Raw genomic sequence first — 21,525 nt, 5'->3', positions numbered from 1 at the left:
AACGGAGGCATACGGCGTAGTGATGCCTTCATGTGGTCCAACCATGTGCTGAGCTGTAGCGCTGCTGTTTCCTCATGCCTACACTGGAAAAACATCAGCTACTCAAGGGGCTGAGCTGACGGATTCTAGATTTTCTGAGAATAATTTGCAAAGTTGGTCGATTCACATTCCTATTACAGCTTCATCATGAGAAGTAGGGCAACGTGTGTAGTAGCCTTCCTAAAAGCCCCCTTCGCTGCGCTTTGAAAACTGTAAAACACTTCCTTTTTGGTACACTGGAAATGTCATTTAAAGCGACTTAAATTGCTTGTTAACAGTGAGGGCTGTTGCGTCGACAGTCAGTGTCCTGCTGCTCGCGCTCGCACAACCGACACACACGAGACTGAACGTGATTGACAGGCATCATGTTGATTAACGTTAGCAACATTAGCCAGCTAAAACCACAATATCATTATATATTTCACATTCTTGGCAGTAATGTTAGCTCACCAAACGAAGGTCTCTCCATGAATCGATGTTGATTCTTGTGTTAACTTTTCCTGCTTCAGCCTCCCGACCGTGGTCAGAAGGCACAGGGGAGACACCGTAGTTTTGGTCTCCTGGTCCGGAGTTAACCCCCGTCACTCCACTCTGCAGCAGGGAAACAAGACACATTTCTGCACAAACGGCAACTTCCACTGTACATTCCCATGATATTCTCAAAGCTAAACTAACTCTGCTAAACTCCCACAACACTAGTTTTCGCCCGACGTCGGTCACATTCCTGTTTTGCAAGACAGGCTTCACTAGATATAACTTTGTTTTTTTTGTGCTTCCGTGGAGTTTGTGATGGAGACTGAGTTGTGGTGGGGGCTGGTCGTTTGTTGACGTTAGCGGACTCCTTTTCTAACCGAGTGTCTTAGCCGTAGCTAAAATTTAGCTACGGCTAAGACACTCGTGAGTGTGCATGACGTCACATCAGAAGCGGAAGGACTAATTTTTTAGTTCACACATTGGCAATAAATAAAAACGATTTATACGAGTAAAAAGTTGCATACAGTCCTTTTAAAAAGGAACAGTGTGTAACATTTAGGGGGTGTATAATCACCTGAAAATCTGAATTGTGTATTCGTTACCATAGCCATTTATATCTACATACGGAGCGCGTCCTCTTCACGGAGCCGGATGATTGGCTATTCGCGTTTTCTCATAGGTCACTGTAGTTCTCCTACACACTTGGCACAGTGGAGAAGTTTAAATGGGTTGCAATCTGCAACCTCACTGCCGCCATATCCTACGCACTGCACCTTTAATGCAGAATTGACTCTTAATAAATAGGGCTGGGCAGTTTATTGACTTTTTTGGTCTATAAAATGTCCAAAAATTGCAAAAAGTATCACAAGTTCTGGATGTCCATGGTGTCAACTTGAAATAGCTTAATTAGTCCGACGAACAGTCCCAAAGCCAAAGATATTAATTTACAATCATTTAAAACAGAAAAGAAGGAAATGATTTGAGACAATGGAAATTTTTAGCTTGATAAATTATTTAAATGATTAACCGGTTTTCTAAATTGTTGCAGATAGATTTTTTTGCTCAATTAATTACCTAATCATTTTAGCGCTACTATAACTATGGCAAAAAAAAAAAAAAAAGTTCTTGATATTAATGGTTCATCTCCCTTCAACATGTGGCCTCATCTCTAGAAATGACCGTTCAATGAGACCTTTTTTCAGAATAGAGCAATAGTTCCCTACCAGGGGGTCCCATCCCAAGATAAATCTGAGAGGATGCAAGAAGATTACCAGGGTGAAAACGCATTAACTGAACATATATATGCTGAAAAGAAAATTATATTTCTTCAGGCGTTCCTCTAATGCCATGACATTGCCATCCCTCAAATGGAACATAATAAACAAGGAGAAATATCATTCTTTGGTTGACCTGGTAAACCACAAACACATGCAACCAGTGGCAACGGGTCAAAAGTAGACATTGTTTCACTTGAGGAAACAATTGTTCGCTGAGAATTGTTCACAGACTAAGCCTGGCAGCACAGCAACAAAAGACAAATGCAAGGAAGTTCAACTATTGTGGAGATGGAAGGGAGGACTAAACACTTGTGCACATCCAGACTTAGTAACATGCCAAACTCTTGTCCTGCCCCGCCTAGTTGCTTCTGTGAGCAGCTCTGCAGGGGCAGCTTGATGGACTGCTTTCTGTCTTGCCGTCTGTGTCTGAGCATGCGGCCGGGCGCTAAGCTAGCAGAGCAGATCTGGCTCTCATTAACGCGGTCTTGTCTTCTCCCTGCTCCTCCTGGGCCTGTCGCAGCAGCGGGGCCGTATGGATTAACGCTCAGACGAGCCCCTCAGGAGAGCAGTCATGCTGTCATGTGTAAAAATGTTACGAGACGTCGGGCATCGTTTCATAAGGTGTCGGGTTCCCAGACGTCGCTCGCTTTGTCATGCTCATTCCCCCGGTTCGCTATCAAGTAATTGTTTCGCCATGCTGGCTTATAAGAGCGAAGAAGAGAGTGAGAGGATGATTGGAAAGATCTTCCTTCTGCCATAACCACCTGAATTGTATATTGTGGTGAGGAACTAATATGTTTGCCATAAGGTTAGCCCTGTGATAATGAGAATGTGATAGGTCTGGGTGACACTGAAGTGCAGCAGGCCTTTTCAGCGTTCACTTTAACAGAGCTCTTACCTAGTTTTTTTGGAGTGTATCTTTGGCTTTGGGACTGTTGGTTGGACTAATCAAGCAATTTGAAGACGTCACCATGGGCTGTGGGAACTGTAAAATAATTATAATAGTTTAAACTGATAGAATAATTTAGCCCATCTATTAGCAGAAATGGAATATAATATTAAAAAGTATGTTTACGTTAGTGTGTAATCACCTAAAACTAAGAGTTGTGTTTTCGATACCTTGAGACCTTAAGGCGCCACCAGACAGTTTGGGGCCGTTGGTGAGCGTCTGTCGGCCTAGTTCTTGAGATGTGTCCCACACCGTCGGCTCTGGTCTGCCCGTGTCAGAGTCCTTTCGGCCGAATCAGCATGTTGAATCAGCGGCGGCACCTGTCGGTGAGAGAAATCACTGTGATTGACTGTTCAGCTTAAACGAATCAGAGCACGAGAAGAGAAACGTAAATGAGGAAAGTAAAAACACAGAAGGCTCTGCTCATTTTTCATCTTCATCTCGTCTGATCATTCCAACACACGGATATTTTCACAACGACATGGCCGTCTGGAATGAAGCTAAGTGGAGAGTGAGAGTGGTGTGAAAATGGTCGGCAAACGCTGCTTTGTTTCATGTACGCATCATAACAAAGGCTTGTAAATCCGCCGTCCTTGGTCTTCCGGTTTCCCTTTTTGAATGACGAATACAGACTACCGCGTCCTGCTGGTTTGGAGAGTTATTTCCTCTCACACAGGCGCAGGACGTACGTGGTAGTTGGCCGTTGGCTGTTTTTGCGGTGTGTTCAAGTGCAACTTTCTGACCAAGACAAAAGCGACGTGAAGTGACTCAACGGGCGGCCTTCGTCGCTGCTAGGTCTTTTATATCGGGTTGGTGTGTCCCCAGCAGAATTCTTGGGCCCTCAACTCTAAGGGTATGCAAACATGATCAAACCTCTCTTTTTCTAAAAAAAAAACAATCTTCCTTGTTCCGGGCAAAAGGACTCCGAGGCACCTGTAGGTCTGCGGACTGTTTCACTGTTTACGTTCTGAGGTGAGGTAGAGGAAAATGCCCCCTTTGCTCCCGCTCTTTCCTTCCTCTTAAAGTCAGCCAAAGCCAAGCCCTGGCCTCTCTTAGGTTACCCCTCTGAGCACCAGAAGGCTGTGAGGTAATGACCGGCGTGCCCAGAACTGATGGCTCTGTCACTGCAGGTGGAAACACTTTGATTATGTGGAACCTTGGTGTTTACATTGTTGCACCCGTTTACATTTAGACCCCTTTGACATTTCATCAGGCAACGGGAGCGTCCCGTTTCAGGATCTGTTTTGAGCTGTGTGACCTGCTGTAGGCCTTTGGGTTACAGAGAAGTCAGTCAACCCCCCACCCTTGCTCTTGACTCAATGTGACAATCCTTGAACCTTCTTGTGTGGGCCTCGCAGTATTTTTATATGAAATAATATTTCAGCTACCTGAATGGTCGTAGTGTTAAATGTACAGAGTGAAAACATCTTTTGGGATTGAAAGTCCTATCAAGACTGACTATGGATTCTGTCAACACATACCTACATCCTCAGAAGCAGCGGGTCTGCATGTGTACCCATCAATCACACCAGACCCCCATAACTTAATAAGAACAGGGCCCGGGTAAGCAGGAAACCTCGATACTTGTTTGGTGTGAACCTCTGGCCTCGGATCCATGTAAGTCAATTCAGCTAGTAATAGAGCTGTAATTGAGTTTCCTCATAGCTGATACCCTGTCAATCTAATTTAAACCTAAATGATTGTATTGTAACCCACTCTTGTTATTTCCAAAAACACAGCGCCCTGTGTACAGGCCCTAAAGAAAGCAGGAGACGGCGGCGACTCGCCCTAGAAGAGAAAACGCCTCTCACAGCGGGGGTTGCTTTAATCCTGGCCTCGGGTTACTGTGGCAATAAACCCAAGGGCCGAAAACAGGCCGGCAGCAGCAAAAAAAAAATAAAAATGGAAGGATGAGTAACTTCACTCATCATCCCACCACCCATAACTCCCCTTCACGGCGCTCCCGTCCCGTGTGGCACATCTCTGGCCACACGCTGCCTCTCCTTCTCAGATTCCCGCGGGCCCCGTCGGCGTCATTCAGCATGTCAGGACGCCCGGCCGGATCTCACTCACGCTACCGCCACAACATGGAAGCAAATACCCATGTACTCAGGCCGTCGGCTTCTATAATAAACTAATCACTTTGTATCAACACGGGATGGGTGTAAGCTTTCCACATGCCTCAAACACTTTCATGGACTGTACGCATGCCTCTACTGCAGCGCTTTGCTCGCAGCGAAGAAAAGAAAAAATCCACCTTTAATAAACTCCGTTTTGGGTGAGATGATTGGCATGTATAGAAACAAATTCATTATTTTGTATAAATAATCTGGCCCCTGTGTTGTAATTGCGCTGCTTATTTTTCTTTGCCAAGCTGATCTCGATTTTGGGGTTGGACCAGAGAATTTGTTGTAAACCACCGAGTCTAAAGACCCCAATTTCACTGACTTTGAAGAGACGAGGAGGCCCTGGAAGATCCGCTGTTTCTTCGTAGAAGCTGTTTTTCCAACAGGCCAGACCTCAGCCTAGCAGTTTATGGACAGAGTTCAGAGGATGAACTTTTTGGCGCTTTCTTTAGGTCTTGCGGGGTCATTGTAGCTTGAGGACTTAACCCTATTAGAAGGTCCACATCGCTGTGTTTTTCCCTGTCCATTTGCAGTCCTTTGTGCCTTGGATGTAACCCGAGTTTAGGTTTATTACTGCAAACCACAGGAAGCTCGGCCTCTTTGACTGTATAGTGGACAATTGAATTTGAAAACACAAAGCCAACCTCTACTTCTCCCACCCTCCCACCAGCAGGCTAAAGTCAAATAAAGCTCTCTCCAAGGAAATCATACCCAGGTCACACAAACACAAGACACTTCACATGTACGCGGGTTTCATTTCATTCGGACTGTGTATCCACTTTGTCGCCGGATTCCCTTACAATCAGATTATGTGGAATAACAGAGGCGTGACAAGTGTTTTGTAATCACATAGCTCGCGGGGTTCAAGCACAGGTATGTCTGTCTGTCTAATGGCCTGAAAGAGGACATTGTTTGATCTCTGGTTACTCAAAGCTACTTAAAGATCAGGGGAAATGAGGAAGCAGGTCTTTAGGTGGAGATTTGTCCGGGTCGTACTTGTCAGCATGGCCCAGAGTGCATGGCGGTTCAACTTTGTTTTCATGTGCTGAAGAGATGAAAGAATAATATTCCACATTCATTTCACTTATGAGTACAGAATTCTGCAGTTTAAAAAAAAAAATTAATCCATAATTTAATACATTTAACTGTGTAGTTTAAAGGTGCAGTGTGTAGGATGTAGCATGCCTTTAGTGGTGTGGTTGCAGATTGCAACCAGTCAAAACCCTTTGTGCTAAGCGTGTAGGATAACTATGGTAGCTGCCACAAAAACGTGAAAGGCTCTCTCTAGAGCCATTGTTTGGTTTGTCCGTTCTGGGCTACTGCAGAAACATGGGGGCCAACTTCGTGAATAGGACCCGCTCCGTATGTAGATATGAATGGCTCATCCTAAGGTAATGAAAACACAATTCTTATTTTCAGGGGATTATACAGTACACTAAAGAAAACATACTTATTATATTCCATTTCTGCCAATAGATCCCCCAAAATTATATACATTGTTCCTTTAACAAAGCTTAACCACCTGAAATCCACCAGCCAGAAGCTATGGTGATAGTTACGCCGCTAAGCTAGGCTCATTAGCAGAACTGTTCAGCAGGTGTTGCTTTTTTCTCTGTCATGATGGGGTATACATGTAGCTACTGCCTCATTTAAGTAGGATACCAAACTGATGTACTTACATGTCTCTTGTCCATTTGAACTAATGAACGAGTTAAACATATTAATTAGGGCTGTCAATCGATTAAAATATTTAATCGCAAATTGATCACACATTTTTTATCTTTCAAAATGTACCTTAAAAGGGAGATTTGTCAAGTATTTAATACTCTCATCAACACGGGAGTGGGCAAATATGCTTTCTTTATGCAAATGTATGTATACATTTGTTATTGGAAATCAATTAACAAAATACAATGACAAACATTGTCCAAAAACGCTTTTATGCATTTAGCATTAAAAAATATGCTCAAATCATAACATGTCAAACTCAAGCAACAACAGCTGTCAGTGTGTCAATGAGCTGACTTGACTATGACTTGCCCAAAATTGCATGTGATTATCATAAAGTGGGCATGTCTGTAAAGGGGAGACTCGTGGGTACCCATAGAACCCATTTACATTACAGAGGTCAAGGGACCCCTTTGAAAATGTCCATGCCAGTTTTTCCTCGCCAAAATTTGGTATAAGTTTAGAGCGTTATTTAGCCTCCTTCCCGACAACTATGTAGTACAGTATCTAGTATCTAGTATGAAATGGTTGGTACCAATGGACTCCTCAGGTTTTCTAGTTTCATATGATGCCAGTATCTTCACTTTGGCTTTACAACTGAGGTAGCTACAACCTCCGGAATATTGATCGCGTTAACGCGTTAAAGAAATTCCTGCCGTTAAAACTAATTTGCATTAACGCATTATTAACATGTTAACTTTGAGAGCCCTAATTTAAATCCACAATTTAATACATTTAACAGTGTAATTTAAATGTAACTATACTAAAGTACACCAATTCCACCAGAGTCACCTAGTTACCTTTTAGAAGGACTTGTTTAGCTGCTAATGGGTGAGCATGAGCTACTGCCTCAGCTCTGCAGGAAACCACACTAACTTACTGATGTCAGTTAAAGGGACTATTTGTAACTTTCAGAAATGCTTCTTAACAGCGACACCTGTGGCCGTGAAATCAACGAAAGTCAGCGTCGGGCTCGCGCTTGCTCGCTCTAAATATACCTGAACGAGCATTGCTCAAAACAGTGAGGCGACACACGTCAGCTAAAACCACAATATCACTCTATATTTCAGCTGCTTGGCAGTAATGTTAGCTGACCAGACGAAGGTCTCTCCATGAACATGATTTACATCTGATCCTAGTGTTGGCTTTTCCTGCCTAAGTGCAGGCTGAGGCAGCGGAGCTCTGCAGCGTGTCTCCCTGCTCTCTCCGCCCGCAGCCGGAGAGAGCAGAGGAGACACCGGCACCCGGTCAGTAACGAGAAGACAACGTAAATCTCTGTAGAGCTCCGTCACTTCACAAGACACGGAAAACCTCCGTTGGTCTGGAGGAGCTGCAGCAGTCATTTCTGCACAAACGTCCCCTGTACATTCACTAGATATTCTCAGAGCTAAACTAACTCTTCTGCAGTGTGTAGTGAGCGCGCGTTCACGTCTAGAGGTGGAGCGAGCTGAGCTGTTTGAGTGAAGGCGAGCAGGCAGAGGAGGAGGGTACAGCGGCTACACGCGAACGCGCATATGCGAGCGCGCATGTGTGCCGACCCGCTACATTTATACGCTTACAAAGTTACAAATAGTCCCTTTAATCAAAATAGACTTATATTAATCACAGGAAACAGGTAGGAAAAAGTTGGTACATTTAGTGTTAGTTAAGGCTATAGCTGAGGGCTGAGGTCATCTCACCAGCTATCTTAACAGAGAGTCAGGCTTTGGGGTTAAACAAGTTCTGTTGTTTTAGCGGTCTGGTTAGCTTTTTAATGCACATTTCTATGGCATAATCATTTTAACATGGTTAAACTAATGCCATGTCAGATTCTGTTCTCAATTTTGACTAAATATGCAGTGACTGTGTTTTGGCTTTGTAGGGCAATGCTGTTCGTATTTTGTTGTTTGTTTCAGATGTCGGAGGAAACTGACACCTTCAGATGCCTCAGACTTGCTAACCAGATGTGCATGCATGTTGGCATTCCTTCATGCCCGCCTGCATGCGATGTCTTTGTGGCTGTCTGTATGTGAGAGCGATGGGGTGTAATGGTAGCTACAGTACTGAGGTGGCTATTTTGTCTACACCTCACCACCTCCAGTTGCAGTATGGCTCATGTTATTACCCTGCTGAGCTCCAAACTGTAGAGCTCTCTTCTTCCCTGTTTTGCTTTACATCAGCTTTCCCACTGTGCCCAGAGCGGGCTTGTGATAAAAGACCAACCCCCACCTCCACCCCACCGCTGCCTTGTGCCCTACGGGGGCTGTAGACAGACAGTTTAAATGTGGTGTGTGGGTGTAGCATGATTGTGCTTCACCACAGTATATATATACACAATACATATATACACAGGTCTATATACATATATACAGTATATATACAGTATATACACACATTATTTTGTGACTTTTTTCGACATATAACTTATTTAGGACTTTTTTGGACATACTTTATGACTTTTTGCAGCATAATATACTATGACTATTTTCAACATACTGTACTGTGACTTTTTCGACTCACTATACTATGATTTTTTTGGCATATTATACTATGACTTTATGATTTTTCCGACATGCTACACTGACTTTTTTCAACAAACTATGCTGACTTTTTTCGACATACGATTCCATGACATTTTTGCCATAATATACTATGAAATTGTTCAACCTTTTATGCCTATTTTCGACATACTATACTATGACTTATTTATGTCTATTTTCAACATACTATGCTACGAGTTTTTCATAAAACTTTTTTGACATACTTTACTATGAATTTTTTCGAAATACTATACTTTGACTTTTTTATCACTTATTTCGACATTCTATACAATTACTTTTTTTCAACATACTATACTATGACTTTTTATTTTTTCCGACATACTATACTATGACTTTTTTAGAGATACTATACTATGACCTTTTTTGACATACTATACAATGACTTTTTTTTTTTTTTTTTTTTTTTTAAATACTATACTATGCAGTTTTTTATTTTTTTGACATCCTATTCTATGCTTTTTTTCGACAATTTACTATGACTTTTTTTTTTTTTTTTCGACATACTATACTATAGTATGTTCAACATATAATGCTATGGGTTTTTTTCAACATACTATGCTATGACTTTTATATGGCCTTTTTTTACATACTGTACTGTGACTTTATCACTTTTTTCAACAAAGTATACTATAACAATTTTTTTTTCCCGACACCATACAGTTGCTTTTTTTAAACATACTATTATATAACTTCTTTTTTTTTTTAACATACTATACTGTGGCTTTTTTTTCGATGTACTAAACTATGACTTTTTTTTTTTTTTTTCGACTGTGTATGACGTAAATCATACCCTCTTCGGGACACGCTCATGTGATTGGCTGATAAGGAGGGACACATCTGATTGGCTACAGATAATTCCTTGTTGAAAAAAATGCATTTGCAGATCGGTGCACGTCAGGGGAGTCTCATAAAAACCCACACACAAATGCGGTGAAGTTCACACATGACGAGCAGTTTGAGAGTGGTATCAATCTTCTCATCTAACTCTCGGCAAGAAAGCAAATCAGCATATTGCCCAAAATGTTGGTACTGTTGCTTTAAATCAGACATCAAATGATGCAGTATCTGATACCAATGTGAATTTACACAGAGTGCTAATAACAGAAGACGACATATGTATTATCATTCCTGTGCTTGGTGTACTCCCTCTTGTTTCAGACACATTTTTGTGTCAGTTTTGAGTAAACTGATTTATCTCCTTAAATACAAACCAAATGGGGCACTGGACTTCTTTCAGTTGCTGAATCTCACTGGTCTCCATACTAACTGTAGCTCAGCCAAACTGCCGCGGGTGCAAAAATTATGAAAGTTGTCTCAGGTGAATAGTGGAATATTTACTTTCTGTCATGGCAACACTGACAAGTTCTAAGTTGCACGTACTGTGATCTGCTACTACTGGAACAAAATGAAACTCCATGCAGTTTTTTGGACTTATTTAAAATCAGTTTGTGTCACATGTGAGGGGGAAATCACACTTTCTGCTGTCGTGTGAATAGAACCTACCTTGCCATCTCTGCATGTCCCTCGTAAGTAATGCTGATTCACAGAACGGTCTCCTCTCCGTCCTTCCAACGGCTCTGAAATGAAGCCCACAATGGTCACAGCCAGGCGACTGAATGAAAAGGATACTGTATGTGACCATATATGTCCTCATGAGGTGGTCCCACAGCAATCTGCACCCAAAAATGGTATAAAGTGTGATGATTGAAACTGAATGTGTGTTGTACAGTGTGTGCTCTGTAGGCAGTGAAAGGACCATATTTTCCAAAGGCCTCAGGAGGTCTTGTGCGGTCCTTGCCAAATGGTGCTAAAGTCACGCAGTGGGCTATAAAGCGGTACTGTACACATCGCTTAGGTCTCCTCCGAGGCAGATGAACCATGACTGAAGATGAGGCGGATGTGTCTCTGACAAGAGGAAGCTATGCAGAGGTCCACTTTAGAAATTGGACTTCGTTTTGGAATTGAAGTGTGTGGTTTGGCCAATGCTCGCGCCCATCTACGAGTGTCAAAAACGTCCAGGATTTTTGAGGAACTGATTATGTTTTTGATGAAACTTCCCGAACAAACATCCTACGAAAAAGCAACTCCAGAAATCTAGAAACCTCAACAGACTAAAGTCCCTGTAATGTCAATGTCACTGGCTCCTTCTGTCTGTTTCTCCTTCCAATGAAAAACAGTGTTATTTTCACAATACAATAATGGACCTCTGCAGTCCATTTTTACTGTCATTCCCTTTATTGCTCATGTTTTTTAAACTTTATATTGGTCTTATGTTTAGTTCCATGTCGCATTAAAGATACAACATTATGGAGAACAAGAATTGTCTGGACTTGCGATCTTGCAGTTGGAGAGGTTAGTGCTGTTGAAATATGAGTGCGATACTCCTCAACAAGTTTTTGGCAAGATGAAATTGCACCATTTGAACTTCCCCTCACTGTCATAGCAAAAAATAATGCTTTTCAGTGTCTTACTTTTCAAATCCATATATTGTTGTCAACAGAGAAAGATTTGTGTGGAATTTTTAGTAAAAAATGAAACCAATGACAATCACAGACATAAGAAAATATTCCCCCTTAAACAATCTTAAAGGTGTTTTTGAAACCAACTACTAATAAAGAATAGCTCAATACAGTAACAGTGTTAAACTGCATTCAAATTCCGCCAACATTTAATTAAGTAAAAGTTTATATGTATTATTAGTGTGTATAAAGTGTGCCAATAAGTTAAAGTATTCAATATGGAAATTGGTCACTTTCAGAATTTTGTATTATTAATCATGGCATTACTGTTACTTATGCATAAACTTATAGTATGAGCTACATTTTATCTTGTAGCTGGTCCAAGTACAGCTATTTTTACCTACTTCATTAATTATTGAGTAGTTTAATCTATAGCAATTAAGGCTGTCAATCGATTACAATATTTAATTGCGATTAATCGCATGATTGTCCATGAGTAATCTCACATTTTGTATCTGTTCAAAATGTACCTTAAAAGGGAGATAGGTCAAGTATTTAATACTCTTATCAACATGGGAGTTCCCAAATATTTGTGCTATATGCAAATGTATGTATATATTTATTATTGGGAATCAATTAACAACACAAAACACTGACAAATATTGTCCAGAAACCCTCACAGGTACTGCATTTAGCATAAAAAATATGCTCAAATCATAACATGTAAACTGCAGCCCAACAGGCAACAACAGCTGTCAGTGTGTCAGTGTGCTGACTTGACTATGACTTGCCCCAAACTGCATGTGATTATCATAAAGTGGGCATGTCTGTAAAGGGGAAACTCGTGGGTACCCATAGAACCCATTTTCAGGTCAAGGGACCGTGCCAGTTTTTCCTCGTCAAAATTTAGCGTAACCATAGAGTGTTATTTAGCCTCCTTCTCGACAAGCTAGTATGGTACCGATAGATTTCTGAGGTTAGTTTCATATGATACCAGTATCTTCACTCTAGCTTTAAAACTGAGCCCGCTACAACCTAAAAATTGCAAGTTGCGTTAATGCGTTAAAGATATTGGCGGTATTAAAACAAATTTGCATTAACGCATTATTATCACGTTAACTTTGACAGGCCTAATAGCAATACATTATATTTAATAAATTGATCATATGTTTAGTGTGTCAAATCCTAATTCACAAAGTAACTGCAACTGTCAGATAAATGTGGTGGACTGTATAAAAAAGAACAATATTTCCCTCTCAAATGTAATAGAGTAGAAGTATTAAGCCTAACATGGGAATACTCAACCAAAGTACAAGTATCTCAAAAATTGTTCTTTACCACCAAATCAGAAATGTCACAAAAAGGGTTTGACAGTAAACACACCATCAGTATTAAACACTAACATCTGACTCAGCTGATAATCTATAACAGCTGCTTTCCATTACGGTTTGCACACTGTGAAAACACAACACCGTTCTGATTACAGATGGCTTAAAAATGTGAGTAATAGTTCACTCCAACAAAATTTAAAAGTGATGAAATTTGGTCATTTCTCAAATTACAGCCAGTGAATAAAGATAAATTGGAGGCAGCGTAAATATAGATGAGACGGTCCGATAATATTTCTCTCAAGTGAGGCATTCCAGTAGAGGCATAAATTGACAAATAATCTCTCCGACCAGCATTAATGGGCTGTACTGTACGTGAAGAAAGATGGATTGTTTGATGCAGCGGGGAGTCAAACCAACCCTCCTGACTTATCTTTACCCAACAGCCCCAATACCCACACTCTCTGGACAGGATTAGATGTCTGATGAATGTCAGTCCACTAAACTAGAATGGTTGCAGTGAGTAAAGTCGTAACCTAACTTCATCAAAATGTGAATCACCCGCGACGAGATCGTGAATCCAGACAGCACCACTCCATGGTTTTACGCCTAACATGTGTATATATTTATCTGGAGGGGGGGAAAAAAAATATATAAATAAGAGTTCCATAAGTAACATCTGGAGGAATGGGCTCCTGCGTTGGCCGAGTGTGCCCATTCGATTCCAGATTTATGGTAACATTACAGTTTTGGCTCCGGCTGTATGCTTGAGCAATGTGAGGCCTATTTATTTGCTGGCCTTCAAAACTGGCTGCCACATTCATGCCATGCTGCCTGCCAGGTCCACAGCCACTCACTCTGTCTCTACTACGTCTCTCCCTCCACCTCCTTGTATGTTTAAATATCACAATATGCTCTTATAAAATGGTACAAAACTGTGTGTGTGTGTGTGTGTGTGTGTGTGTGTGTGCATGTGCGCGTTGTGTTTAATACCTTTTAAATACCACTCTTGACTGGATCTGTAATGCCATCTTTTAACTGTAAAATATGTCCTGGGAGTTTCACTAGGTCTGGACACATGGAGGCCCGCTTTGTGTGGGATTTTTTCCATATGACTATGAAGGAGATTGGACCCACCACCCTGTCCTTTTCACACACACACACACACACGGCGCAGGCAGACATGCGATTGAATCCCCGCTCGGTCCGTCAACAATGTATCTTTGTGTTCCCAAACACAAAGTGTTAACGTGAGAGGACCTTCCAGTCTCTCTCCAGGCCTCGCTCGCTGCCAAACCGCATTCCTCCAGCAGCTGCCATTTCTTACATCTGCTGCATTGACGTGGTTTCACTTGACTGTAGTGAGGAATTTATTTAGCCTTTCTGTGATGAAATATTACACAGAGACACCAGGCCCTGCTCTCCTCTACGTCTTATTTGTGATCCCCTGGCTGTCATTATGTTATGAGTGGTTGTGGCTTCTGTTTTACTCTGCTGTCTGCCCGGCGCTGCTGCTGCTGCAACTCATGACGGCTGGTGGAAATACTCTCTGCCCTCATAAGACTTCCAACAGCGTCCTGATGTGGACATTGGCTCCAAAATATACGTGTAAAAGCAGATTGATCAGAGAGATCCCAGAAATTAAACTGCCCACTTTAACACCCAACATAAGAATTTATAGGTGGTTAAGTTAAGTGAGATTTATATATATGTATATATCGGCTGTCGAAGTTAACGTGATAATAACGCGTGAGGGTTTCTGGACAATATTTGTTATTGTTTTGTGTTGTTAATTGATTCCCAATAATAAATATATACATAAATTTGCATAAAGCAAGCATATATGTCCACTCCCATGTAATAAGAGTATTGAATACTTAAAAAAATCTCCCTTTGAGGTACATTTTGAACAGATATAAAATGTGTGATTAGTTTGCGCTTAATGGAAATCAACTATGGACAACCATGCAATTAATCACGATTAAATATTTTAATCAATTGACATTCTTAAAAAAACATGATTCCTAAAAAAAAACATCATAGAGCAGCACTTATCTAGATTTTTATATAAACAATGGAAAGGTTTTCCAGCCCGCAACTTAAATATTTTGGTTCAGTCTCATCACTCTCATTTTCATATGCAGCAGGAAGTTGTTCTCAGTGAAAAAGCTCTGATAAACCCACCGTATGCTACCTGCCCGGCACCAAACTGAGGACAGGAAGTTAGCAAATAGCTAGTGAGCATGCAATAATCAGGAGTTGGTAGAGACCAAAACGGAGCTAAAAGTAGAGTGAATATTGGATTTACATTCGAACACAACTCCAAATGAATGCTGATGTTGCTCCATGTCTGCTGGGTCTGTAAATAGAAAATAACATTTATTTTAACTAGGGCTGTCAAAACTAATGCGATAAAGTGTCAACACAAATTCGTTTTAGCACCACTAATTTCTTTAATGCAACTTGCGGTTTTTAGATTGTAGCAGGCTCAGCATGGTTTTAAAGCCAGAGTGAAGATACTGGTATCCTAGGTAAACCCTAAGGAATCCATCGGTACCAACCATGTCATACTAGCTTGTCACTAAAGAGCTTAAATAACGCTCCAAACTTACACTAAATTTTGGCAAGGAAAAACTGACATGGCCATTTTCAAAGGGGTCCCTTGACCTCTGACCTCAAGATATGTGAATGTAAATGGGTTCTATGGGTACCCACGAGTCTCCCCTTTACAGACATGCCGTCTTTATAATAATCACATGCAGTTTGGGGCAAATCATAGTCAAGTCAGCACACTGACAGCTGTAAATGTATAGATTAATAATTGTATAAATGCAGTACCTGTGAGGGTTTCTGGACAATATTTTTCATTGTTTTGTGTTGATTATGGATTTCAAAAAATAATAATTATGTCCATACATTTGCATAAAGCAAGCGTATTTGTCCACTCCCATGTTGACAATTTTCAATTGACATTTGGTAGAGACCAAAACAGAGCTAAAAGTAGTTTAATTCGGACTTACATTTATGGCCAGGAACACGACTCCAAATGAATCCCAAAGTTGCTCCTTGTCAGCTGGGTCTGTAAATAGAAAACAAAAAGCAACATTTAGTTTAACCAAAACCATGATCTTTGACTAAACCCAACCAAGCAGTTTTGTTGCCTAAACTTAAACGTAATTGAGAATGCGGTTTCGAAACGGCAAAAGCAGCACGATATACACGTATGTAGAAATGTTATGAAACTTATTTTTGGTTCAGAAAACATCTAGATGGTTTGCAGAAACGTACAAGGCCAACATTGTATTCTGGCTACTGGGTTGGTGTACAAGTAGGTACATAATCATGATACATGAGATGCAGTTGAAAGCTGCAAAAAAGCTAGTAAGTGGACCATTTTGGGATTATTTTGTTGCACATGCTTAATGAAATTCCAGGCTCAAATATGTAAATAATGTCATTATATAGTTTATATAGGCCTATCACTTATAAATGCCCCATGGGGAGGACAATGTGCTACTTTCTGAGGTAAAAATCCCCAAATGTCTTTTTGACTGTCCCTGTGAACGTGGAGGGATGACACAGACACCTCAATGAGACACTGTCTGCGCAAATTGCACTCCTTTCAAGATTCCACTTTCCTTAACAGCCCAATCCATCAGGCTAAAACCAACATTTCAGTGCCTGGTTGAGGGCAAAACCCAACACAAAACGGGCAAACCTATCTACTTTGGAAGATGAACTTTGGAGGGCAAAGTGGCTCTACTGGTGACACCACAGAATGCGAAAACAACAATCATGCAATCATGGCATACAGTGCTGCCCTGGATGTTATTTTGGAATTATGCTGCCTCAGCTACTGGCAACACCCAAAGTTCATTCACAGGAGCTGAAATAAGGCTGCAATGAGAGGTTTCCTCCGATGCAAAAATAATAACTTTTTGTTACTGAAATATCTGAAACATAATGACCATGAACTTCGTCTGTACACCGAGTCTTCTAGAACAGTAGATCCTCGATTTCCTGATATGACTTCTGCTACTAAGGTCTTGACCAGAGGTTCCCACGCTTTCTGACTTAAAGCAACGTCTTCTTGAGACTCCTAATCACAGGTTATAGCTTTAGTGTGGACATTTATAGAGTTTGTCTCATTTGTAGGATTTTTAGAGTCCCAGTATTTCACAAGTAAAAAAAAAAATTAAGATTTGTTTTTAGCATTTTCAGCATTTATTGGCCCATTTCACAATTGTAAACATGCTGCTGCCGATTGGACTGATCTGATACATATGAACATCACTGGAGTTTCATACCGAAGTGAAGACAGAGAACAGATGAAAAGTTTTATATTTTAGTTGTCTTCTGATTCACCATGTAGTTAAAAAAGGTGTTAACTGTCGGTCTGAGCAACAGCAGAAGGACCTCGGTATCTCTCCTTCACACACCGCGGCTGAAGCAGCCTGTCACTGAAAGAGTTGTTTAACACATGACAACAAACAGACTATAAACAACTTTCTGCATTCATTAGAAAGATTTTTCTTTTCGTGATCTGTCATTCCACCCCCCCCCCCATTAACTTTTATGAAGGATACAATTCAAATCAGAGAGCGTAGGAGGGTCTGTCTGTCTGTCTGCCAGCAACAAACATCATTTACTGTATCGTCATTTCCATCCAGTCACATGTGAGGCTGATAATTCCTGGGTGTCGGGTTTGATAGGAGTTACATCATTTCAATTTCCCCCTGAAACATTTAGCCTAATAAATCATTTCTAGACACAATAATCACATTCTGGGTTATACAATAATGAATTCACAATCAGAATACCAATAAATACAGACGTAATAATAAATGAATAATATAAAGATATTGTGCCAGTAGAAATGGTTGCTGAGCCTCTGAACAGGACACAGTCCACAGTATAAATACAGACTGCAGCTGTTATTCATGTGCAGGTGTTTGTTAAACAGGTAACAGGCTACAGAGAGAAGACACTGCTGCTCTGCCACTGAGAACTGTCTTTATTAGTATTAGTACAGTTCAGACACAAACAGCTGTTAAAGCCAACTGACAGCTGATCCAGCTGTGATCAGCTGCTGCTGTAAAACATATTTCCTCGCTTCCTCTCTCCTCGAGGGGGAGGAGTCGAGGAAAGGTAGCGAGGAGGTACAAACGAATGGGAAATGGGGAAAGGCCTTCATTCTAAGCAAACAAAAACAAAACAATTCTTAGTTTCAGGTGATTTCACACTAAAACATATGAATATTACATTACATTTCTGCTAATAGATCCCCGAAATGTTACACACTGTTCCTTTAACTCCAGGTTCCACTTACCTTGTATTTTCCAGAGCTTTCTGTTAGGATGCAGGGAGCAGCACAAGCAGCAGGGAGGACTGGCAGAGTCAATGAAGATACTTTTAACCACACATGTCTCTCATGTTGCCAAAAAGGCAGGCAGGTAGCGCTGGCAGGTCCCAAGTTAACAAAACTCCATGTAGCAACAAAAACAAACTGAGAAAAGACAAGAGAAGCACAAAGATTCAGTTCACAAGGGACTAATTAACTAATGAGACACAGGTGGCAGGAAACACACACAGAGACAGGAAGTAAAGTCAAACATGACACATCAGGAGTGAACTTTCAAAATAAAACAGGAAACAGACACTTTCAGACATTTTCATTTAGTTTTTGTTGTGTCTTTCTACTAGGGCTGTCAAAGATAACGCGATGATAATGCGCAAATTCGTTTTAACGCCACAAATTTCTTGCTCAGTTTTAATTTTAGAGTGAAGATGGTGAGGAAAACTGTCATGGCCATTTTCAAAGGGGTCCCTTGACCTCTGACCTCAAGATATGTGAATGAAAATGGGTTCTATGGGTACCCACGAGTCTCCCCTTTACAGACATGCCCACTTTATGATAATCACATGCAGTTTTGGGGCAAGTCATAGTCAAGTCAGCACACTGACACACTGACAGCTGTTGTTGCCTGTTGGGCTTGACATTGCCGTGTTATGATTTGAGCATATTTTTTATGTGTTTTGTGTTGTTAATTGATTTCTAATAATAAATATATACACACATTTGCATAAAGCAAGTATATTTGTCCACTCCCATGTTGATAAGAGTAATAAATACTTGACAAATCTCCCTTTAAGGTACGTTTTGAAGAGATAAAAGCAGTGCGATTAATTTGCAATTAATTGTGATTAACTATGGACAATCATGCGATTAATCGCATTTAAATATTTTAATCAATTGACAGCCCTATTTTCAACTTATCTCACCTGTAGTCACATGACCAAAGTTCTGTCATGCAGTGAGAACTGAGCAAACTCATGTGAGATGTGGTCAAAATCAAGTGTACCTTGAGTTGTAATTCATTTATTTAGTAAAAAAAAAAAACTTTTCCAAGCTCAAAAACATACTTTCACATTCAAAAATAATGTTTTGTAACAGAAATATATGATTTTTTTTATTCTTATCCGTTTAATTATTTTCACCTCACAGATTTGACCCTTTGCGGGGGTCCTGACCCCCAAGTTGAGAACCATTGCTCTAGACCTTACACCTGGCTTAGATCAACAGCAATATGTCAGCTAATTTCAAACTGTGGCGGGCTGGAGATAAAACATTGTTTACTAGTAATTGGCAAATGTGAGTAAAAAATTGGGGGGGGGGGAGAAGCCAAGCACTCCCAGATCTGAGGTAGCATTTCAAATCGGAGGCATTGACTTTCATTGGCCCAGCTTTGGACCTAAAATGAGATGCATGTACGTTGGTGGTGTTGCATCTCTTAAAGCCGGAAATTTGTTTTATGAGTTCCTAACAATGCCTCTGAATGAGCTTATGTCTGACTGAAATAAAAGAAGAGGAGTTAAAAACTTTCTCAGGGTAATTTCGAGCACTGAAATACCAACTATCATCGGGGGATTTCATGTGTATATGAAAATAGATCTGTCATCTTAACTTTTGTTTGCACCAACAGAATAGAGAGTACCGGTTCTCACCCGACAGCGTGCGTATCATTCTGCTCTCCACACGTTCTCCTGCTTCGTCTTGATCCCGTGTTGGCAGCGTGCACTGGCTTGGACCCACAGCAGCTCTGGAAGGGGTCTCATTGTTGGTAGCAGCTGTTTAGTCGGTCTGTCTCAGGAGCTCAGAGAGCGACCAATTACCAGGATTTAGGCTGTTGGGAAACAGCTGAGGTGCAGGCAGCTTGTCCAGCCCTGTTGCTGTTACCGTGTGTGCGAGTGACTCTTGGATGGACTGAGACAGGGGATCCAGGGAGGAAATTCACAGGCATTATCCTCCAATAAACAAACAGGGAGATCTGCTGAATGTGGCTGTGGCCTGTTTGGATGTTGGAGGTAAAATTGAAAAGGGATCAGACTAACCTCTGAACAATAGCGCTGAACACGAGACCTGTTGTGTTGCAGGGCTTTGCGGCGAGACTGTAACTGGGATTATGTCCGTTTACAGCGAGGAGGAAGAAATGTTTTGCGTGGTTGGAGTTTGTGTAAGCTTCGTCTCGCCGACAACACAGCATGTACGAGCAACTGCGGTCGACGAAATCACAAAAACTTGACACCAGGTATCAAAGCAGAGATTTCCTGCATTCCCTCGCCCCTGAAGACTCATTGCTGTTCCATTTCATGCAAAAGTGTGTCTCCCTTTCTGTGGGAGCGGTTTACTCTGGCAACCAAGCAAAGAGCTTCTAAACCATCTACGTTTATCCATTTCCCTATGCTCTCAGGTCAGAACAATGTGCATGCCTCCACAGTCTGTTCTTACAAGAGCAATTGACCCTTTTTGTTTAAAACTGGCATGTGTCACATTTTTCCGCCCGTTTCGACTCTCTCTCACAAAACAAAATAGAGATGATGTCCACCTGGAATAACACCCGGCATGTCCCCATTTGGCCAAAACGCAGCGTTTACTTGCGGTTCCGTGTAAGCACAGCCCTCTCCCTCTTGTTCCTGGTGGTTTCTGAAGACGTTTATTATGAGAAATGAAGACAGGAAATATTTTTCAACTGCCATTGGTTAGCTCAACACGGAGGAGACTCAGAAACCGCCTCGCACACAGAGCTGAAAAATGGGTTTAATACAATAATGGAATCAAGAAGATAAACATGGGACGTTTTTGCTCACTTTTAAATGAGTGATTTGAGGAAATGATACATCAAGGAGTCGAATATAAGTCTTATCTGACACAAAAGTTGTAATCTAGAAGGAAAGCGTAGGGATCTAATTCTTACTTGGGTGAGAACAGACTGGATCAACAGGTTTTCTCCATTTTGAACATATGTATGAGCAATTATTTCAAAAAATATTAAATATTTGCAGGAAATCCAGAAATCAGAACTAATTCTGAAATAACACATTGTTCCCATCACATACCTCCTTCATTAAAGTAATTCATTTAGTCAGTAATCGGTGTAAGAACCGTGCAGTGTAATTCCGCTTCAGCGTTGGCTAATGTTTCCTAGTATCATGCAAACTACGTCTACAGACGTTCCCTTTGGGAAAATATGCTAATTTCAGGGGTGTAATTTGTCTGCAAAGTAATAACGCGTCTCTGACCCTTTGTCTCCTGTGTGATTAGCTC

General features: G+C 41.0%; 2 long non-coding RNA genes across 2 annotated transcripts; both read right to left on the bottom strand.

Annotated features, from left to right (window-relative positions):
* Nucleotides 1–491: 491 nt before the first annotated feature.
* On the bottom strand, nt 492–11,266 carry LOC141759343 (uncharacterized). Its single transcript, XR_012592101.1, has 3 exons — nt 10,637–11,266; nt 2,910–3,059; nt 492–630 (listed from the first exon to the last, which is right to left on the bottom strand). It is a non-coding gene; the product is annotated as an uncharacterized LOC141759343 (long non-coding RNA).
* Nucleotides 11,267–15,935: 4,669 nt separating this feature from the next.
* Nucleotides 15,936–21,258, bottom strand: LOC141759622 (uncharacterized). Its single transcript, XR_012592164.1, has 3 exons — nt 19,926–21,258; nt 18,250–18,426; nt 15,936–15,999 (listed from the first exon to the last, which is right to left on the bottom strand). It is a non-coding gene; the product is annotated as an uncharacterized LOC141759622 (long non-coding RNA).
* Between the last annotated feature and the right edge of the window lie 267 nt (nt 21,259–21,525).

This window comes from Sebastes fasciatus, chromosome 21, assembly GCF_043250625.1.
Source record: "Sebastes fasciatus isolate fSebFas1 chromosome 21, fSebFas1.pri, whole genome shotgun sequence".
In the NCBI taxonomy this organism is placed as follows: domain Eukaryota; kingdom Metazoa; phylum Chordata; class Actinopteri; order Perciformes; family Sebastidae; genus Sebastes; species Sebastes fasciatus.
This window is presented reverse-complemented; position numbering and strand designations above follow the sequence as displayed.